The sequence below is a fragment of the Trichosurus vulpecula genome, chromosome 7 (genome assembly GCF_011100635.1).
Source record: "Trichosurus vulpecula isolate mTriVul1 chromosome 7, mTriVul1.pri, whole genome shotgun sequence".
Classification (NCBI taxonomy): Eukaryota; Metazoa; Chordata; class Mammalia; order Diprotodontia; family Phalangeridae; genus Trichosurus; species Trichosurus vulpecula.
The window spans coordinates 214016834-214023667 of NC_050579.1; the positions used below are offsets into that span (position 1 = coordinate 214016834).

The window sequence follows — 6834 nt, forward strand, 5'->3', positions numbered from 1 at the left end:
AAATAAACTGTGATATACATATATAATTTACATTTAAAATATTTCATTCAAAAGGAAAAAAATTCTACTTGAGAATTAATTTTCCTCTAGAATTCTATTTGATATTATTTAGCTGGTTTATGGTAAAAAATTTTAACTAAACATGGCAAAAAAAATCAACGTTCTCTGAAATATTTCGATAATTTCATGTAATTTTCATACTCTATTGAAATTTCATGTACCTCTCCCCCTGAATGCTAGCAAACCACTTTAAAAAAACATATTATATATAAATATATAAAATTGTTTAATATAATTTAATAACAACATAAATGTGTACTTTATAATATACATCAAATCTAACATAAAAATATAAATAAAACATTGTCAAACAAAATAATAATTGTAAAATACTTAGTACAATGCTTGAGTTGTAAACATTTATGTAAATATTACCTATTAGGACTGATATATTATACAGCAGCGGCAGCTAGAGCCAAAGAAGGCAACGGCGGCGGTGGCGGCGGGCAGCAGCAGCAGGAGAGCGTGGTTGGGGCTGCACAGTGGTACCGCTCTACACTCCTCCTCCCAGCGGTGACGGCAGCACCAGATTTAAAAAATGGATTTGGCCAACCATGGACTTATTCTGCTGCAACATTTATACACTCAGAGGGAGTTTGGTTTCCTGTGTGACTGCACGGTTGCTATTGGTGATGTTTACTTCAAGGCACACAAGTCAGTCCTTGCTTCATTCTCCAATTACTTTAAGACGTTATTTGTCCATCAGACCAGTGAGTGCCTCCGTTTGAAACCAACTGACATACAACCTGATATTTTCAGCTATCTTTTGCATTTGATGTATACTGGGAAGATGGCACCTCAGCTTATTGACCCAGTTCGACTAGAACAGGGGATAAAGTTTCTTCATGCCTACCCACTAATTCAGGAGACCAGCCTTGCCAGCCAAGGAGCCTTTTCGCATTTGAACCAAGTTTTTCCATTAGCCTCTTCATTATATGGGATCCAAATTGCAGATCATCAAGTAAGGCAAGCCAACAAGATTACCTCAGCAACTGACAAACTTGGGTGGGAACCAAGACCACAGACTTCCAGAATGAGCCAAGAGCAGATATCTGAGGGATCACAACTTTCTCAGTTAAATTCAAATCTGACACAAGTCAGTCGGACAAATATGACCCCCTCTAACCCACTACAGTCTTCACTGTCTCCAGAACTTGTTTCCACATCTGTACCTCCCCCTCCGCCAGGGTAGGAAACAAACATGGAAGCATCTTCTTCAGATGAGCAACCTGCATCCCTTACAATAGCCCATGTCAAGCCAAGCATCATGAAAAGGAATGGAAGCTTTCCAAAGTACTATGCCTGCCAGCTGCATGGGCATCGGTTTACTCTTCCTAATAGCTTACGTAAGCACCTCCAAATTCACACAGGGGTACCATTCACATCAAATCAGCCTGGACAAAGTAGTGTTTCCCTCTGTCTCTGTAGCAATGCAGTTGAACTAGGGAAAGATGCCATGGAAGTGCCAGAAGCGTGCATGATAAGTGACAGTGAGCTTCAGCATATTTCTGATTCTCCAATCATTGATGGGCAACAGCAGTCAGAAACTCTACCACCTTCAGACATTGCAGATATTGACAATTTGGAGCAGGCAGACTAAGAAAGGGAAGTGAAAAGACGGAAATATGAATGCACAATATGTGGGCGTAAATTTATTCAGAAAAGTCACTGGAGGGAGCATATATACGTACACACTGGCAAGCCTTTCAAATGCAGCATTTGTGACAAAAGCTTCTGCAGAGCCAATCAGGCCGCCAGACATGTGTGCCTTAACCAGAGCATAGACACTTACACAATGGTGGACAAACAAACTCTGGAACTCTGTACCTTTGAGGAAGGTAGTCAGATGGACAACACATTAGTACATGCCAACAAGCCCTACAAATGCAATCCGTGTGACAAAACTTTTTCAACACCTAATGAGGTGGTTAAGCCTTCATGCCAAAATCAAAACTCTGATGTTTTTGCCCTTGATGAAGGGAGATCTATCCTGGGCAATGGAGTCTCAGAAGTTACAGAGCCTGATCACTCAGTATTAGCTTCCATCAAAAAAGAGCAAAAAACAGTGTTATTAGACTGAACGTGTTATTTCACATTTTTCATTTTTTACAAAGACTATGCTTTCCCTTCCCAAACCAAAATTACAAATAAAGTTCACCGAGGCATGATAAAAACAATTCCTCTCCCCATTCTCCTTTTCCCTCACATTCACTTTCTCAACCCTCGCTCTCTCTGAAAAAAGGCTTTGTGCATTAGAACCTGGAATATGTCGATTTTAATACAAAGAAGTATTGGACAGATAATGGTTAGTAGTGTTTACAAATTCAAGAAATAGATTTTGAGAAATGTTAGATTATTTTAAAAAGATACTTGGATCTAATGAAGGGCACATAAAAATTCAATTTGGTAAGCTAAAATTGTACAATTATGACTTTCTCTGAGTAGTAAGGCTTCCTTTTTGAAAATAACAGTTGCAAACATACCAAGACAGCTGTGTACTATTTAAAATCTAAGTGTTGTGGGAAAACTTCAGACCCAAGACATTTTTTATAGTACTTGATTTTCCTCAAGGTGTCTTATTTCAGGTTGCATCATTGAGATTATGTCCATTCAAGAAAATCATTATTTATAGCATCTCCTTCAACAACAACAAAATTGAAAGAGAAAATAATAATGCAATGGCAAACTTTTCTTTTTTAAAATATTGGATAAAACGTGGAAAGTTTGTGAGTATGTGTGTTTCTGAGAGAGACTTGTATGTATGTTTGATATAAACAGGTAAATAAATGGATACACCTTATCTAATTGTATCTAACTCTTTCCAAGTTGAGCCAAAAAAAATTTGATTTGAGATAAAATCTGAGTACTTTTTTAAAAATAAATTAGTTATATGTTTTTAAAAATCAGATTAAAAGTACTATCCCAGAATTTTATTATCTTTCACATCTTGTCCCAGTGCTGTTTCAGCAGTTAACCATGCTGAATTCATTTGTACCATTAAATTACATTCCTTTATAACACTAGAAATGCAAAGGGAGGAAAGAAGACGTTGTATTCTGGAATACTCACCTTTTCTGAAGAAGATATAAATAGAATATGATAACTACAGTGCAATTAGTCCACAAGATCTTGTCAATATCAGATTTAAACATCAAAATGGAATACAGAAAGATGGGTGTATGGCTGCACCTGCTTTTTGGGATAAGCATTCACCTTTGATGTTCATTACCAAGTTGTGGTTTGTTTGTTTTTTTTAAATTTTGTGCCTTAAATTCTCATTGGATTGAAAATAGTAAATAACATCCATTATTCCCTTTGACCAGTAGTAGGAATGGCTTGGGACAAAATAGGAACCCAAAATGAGGTAAAGTGGGGAGGGGGAGAGGAATAACATCTAATAGCTCTGCTCTGTGCATATGTTTAAAACTGAAAATCCCATCATCCTTCATGTATAGTTGAGTTCTCAGCTTTGTAAATTTTTATACATCATTTCATTGAATAAAGGTTTAATTAAATGGGAAAAAGGACTGATATATTATAAAAATATTGCATTACACTTAGTACCAACTATCCCGAATAAAGTAAAGCAAATAGAAATAATAGAAATAATTTGAGCACCTTATTGAAATTATAAACTATTAAGCCATTAAAATATATATATATATATATATATATATATATATATATATATATATATATATATATATATATATATATATATATATATATATATATATTGTGTGTGTGTGTGTGTGTGTGTGTGTGTATGTTGTCCATTCCCTTCCCCACATGAGGAAAAAACAACTTGTTCTTTATTTGATTGATTGATTGATTGATTTTTTTTAGAGAAACATGGTGTTTAATGTTAAAGCTTGGCACACTCCAGCAAGGGGCTTGGGGCTGGAGTCAGCAGAGGGATGGAGGCAGATGACCCTCCACAGAGCCTCACATGGCAAAGAGGATGAGGAAGGCTACCATAAAACAGAAGAGCCCCATAGGTTCAGACAGGGCAAAGCCCAGGATGGAATAGGAGGACAACTGCTGCTTGAGTGACAGGTTCCTGGCATGGTTGATGATTAAACTGCCAAACTCTGTCCAGAAACCTGCCCCTGAGCCAGTTACACCAACCGTGGTGGCCCCAGGCTCAATGAACTTGGCAACTGTGTTGATATCCTGGGAAATAGAACTGGTCTGGAACCCCCACTGGGCCAGCTGGAGTGGAGTACTGCTAGAAGTGGGCTGTTCAAAATGCATCTCTGACCTATTCAGGACAGATGCAGATACAGGCCTGGCCAGACCCCTGGTACAGCAGTGGATCCAGGGCTGGAGAAATGGGGAGTCTCCCTGTGGTCTGCATTCTGCTCTCTATACTTCCGGCTTCAGCACTTCTTTCAACTTGTTCTTTAAAAGATATATTGAAAAGATAAATTTGGAATAATGACTAGGGAAAATAGACATTAGTAGATATCAATGCACAATTCAAGTGCTATAAAAGTATCTGTTAAATTCATGAATAATTGCAAAAAAGGAAAAAAGGAAAGATTGATTAAAGAAAATAACTACCTCCAATTTACATAGAATTGATGAATCTTCTTGAATATGGACTCTTTGAATATTGCTGAAATGGATCAACTACAATTTGTGAAATTTTCTTGTGTCATTAAAAGAGATTTCTTCTATTTTCTAAAATCAGCTTTTTCAGTGATGATGGTTATTCATTAGCAATATAAGCAAATTGCTTGCAAATATTACAACTACAATATGATGAAGTTACTTAGCCTGCCATTTCCAATGAGGTGCCAGATATCTAATGAAGATATTTTCCATAGCACTCATCCCTATGCCTTCAGTGAACATGATGATATTGGCCTTAAAGTTAGAATTAACAACTACCTCTCCTTTTAGTTCTAAATCTAATAAATTTATATGGGTCTATTTATAACAAAGAACAATAAAAAGAAATAAAATGCCCAAAGTGTCACAGTCATCTTCCTAAAATTAATACTGAACAAAGACATAAAATATAATATAATGGTGAAAGAACATAATAGTTAAATATCTTTTCATGAATATTAAACAAAATTTTCCTAAAGAATTATATAGTGGGAAGAACATTGAATTTGAATCAGCTACCTTAATCCATAACTTAAAATATTTGTGATTATTTCATCATTATACATTGTGTATAATCTATAGGCCAAGGTGAGCTTTTTTATACTTATCTGGACAATTATTGTTCCTCAAATAAAATTCACATGGTCTATCCTGGGCTCATTCTAGAAAACTATTTTTTTGGCCAGTAGGAATTACACTCTGCTGGAGTTCCCTTTAAAGACCCACAGTCATGTTAGACTTTAATAAAGCATTGGATTCAGAATTTATTAGATGTTGTTATAGCATTATATTATTAAGTATATCATCAAATAACTTTTGCTTAATATATGTAGAATTAGATGGTAAAGGCCTAGTCCCATGTTTCTATGAGTTAGCACAGTACCATATAGTGAGAAAAGCCCTGAAACTCAACTCAGGCACCACTAAGTTCAAATCTTTTCTCTAACACTTATCAGAGTTGTATGGCCGTAAGAAGATGGCCTTATTCCTCTGAGACTCAATGTGTTTATCTCTAAAATAGAGTTCTCATAAGAGTGTGGCAGAGAAAGCACCTTTTAATCCTTAAAGAGTTATGTAAAATAACTAATATTCATTCCCCAATTACCCAAGCCTAAGACTGTGTAAAAGAAATATAACAATATAAAGAAAATGCAGCAACTAATGGAGGGTGTGAAGATGAAAGGACTGCTGCATTACTGTCATATTTGACCTCACATAATATTTAGATGCATTTTAGAGAAGAAAATTACTTCTTACGTTTGATATTTGAGGCAATAGCAATAAAGAGTCTTTCCCTGGATAACTCCCATCATCACCCAGAACCAAATGCCAGTATTATGACTATATCAGCTAGCTGGGTTTCTTTTTAGAGTACATGGGAATTATAAGATTGTTCTCTCACTGTCAAACATGGTAGGTTAAATTTCTCTAATGTGCTAGAATTTCCCAAAATGAAGTAGCCAATAACAAAGCAATCGCCAAGCTACCGTTTACATTTACAATTAAAAAATAACAATAAACACAAACTTCCACAGCCTTAGTTTCAAGTAAATATGCATCAAGAGCTACATAGATATAAATGTTCTGAGGGTCATGTGATCATTTAAAAACAATATGCAGAGTTAATTCATCTCTGAAGCTCAGGTATAAATTGGAAATACAGAAATAAGCAATTAAGGTGAAAACAGGAAACAATTCAATTTTAAAAAGAGCAAAAGGTCCATTAGCTTCCCACAGTACAAATATGAATAATTATATTTTATGCAGACATAAATTGTGTGTACCTTACAATATAGGTTTGTTAAAAGTTCATTTGGACAATTTTTAATATGATTTTTTTCTGAGGCAAAAAGTAAGTTAAATACATATATTTACTCCTTTCAATCTAAGTACATACCATGCCTTCCTAATTAAGGTTACATAGACATTTTCAAATCATAATAAAATAAACAGTCTTAATTGTAGAATATCCAAAAAGGATTTGTGAAGTTTTCAGTGGTGGTGGGTTTGCTGTTCTTGAAGGACTTGAAGGTAGCTTGAGAGACAGTTGTACAGAACACTCCTATTTCACTACAAGTTAGACAAGATGACCTTTTGGCTTCTTTGCTTTCCAGAGAATTGGGGGGCAGGGAGAGGAAGAGAAAATTTTTAGATTTTGTT

At 35.4% G+C, this 6834-nt stretch overlaps 2 pseudogenes; one reads left to right on the top strand and one right to left on the bottom strand.

Annotated features, from left to right (window-relative positions):
* The first annotated feature begins 598 nt into the window (after positions 1-598).
* LOC118858474 lies at positions 599-2140 on the top strand (annotated as a pseudogene).
* Positions 2141-4005: 1865 nt separating this feature from the next.
* Positions 4006-4417, bottom strand: LOC118855791 (annotated as a pseudogene).
* Positions 4418-6834: the final 2417 nt, after the last annotated feature.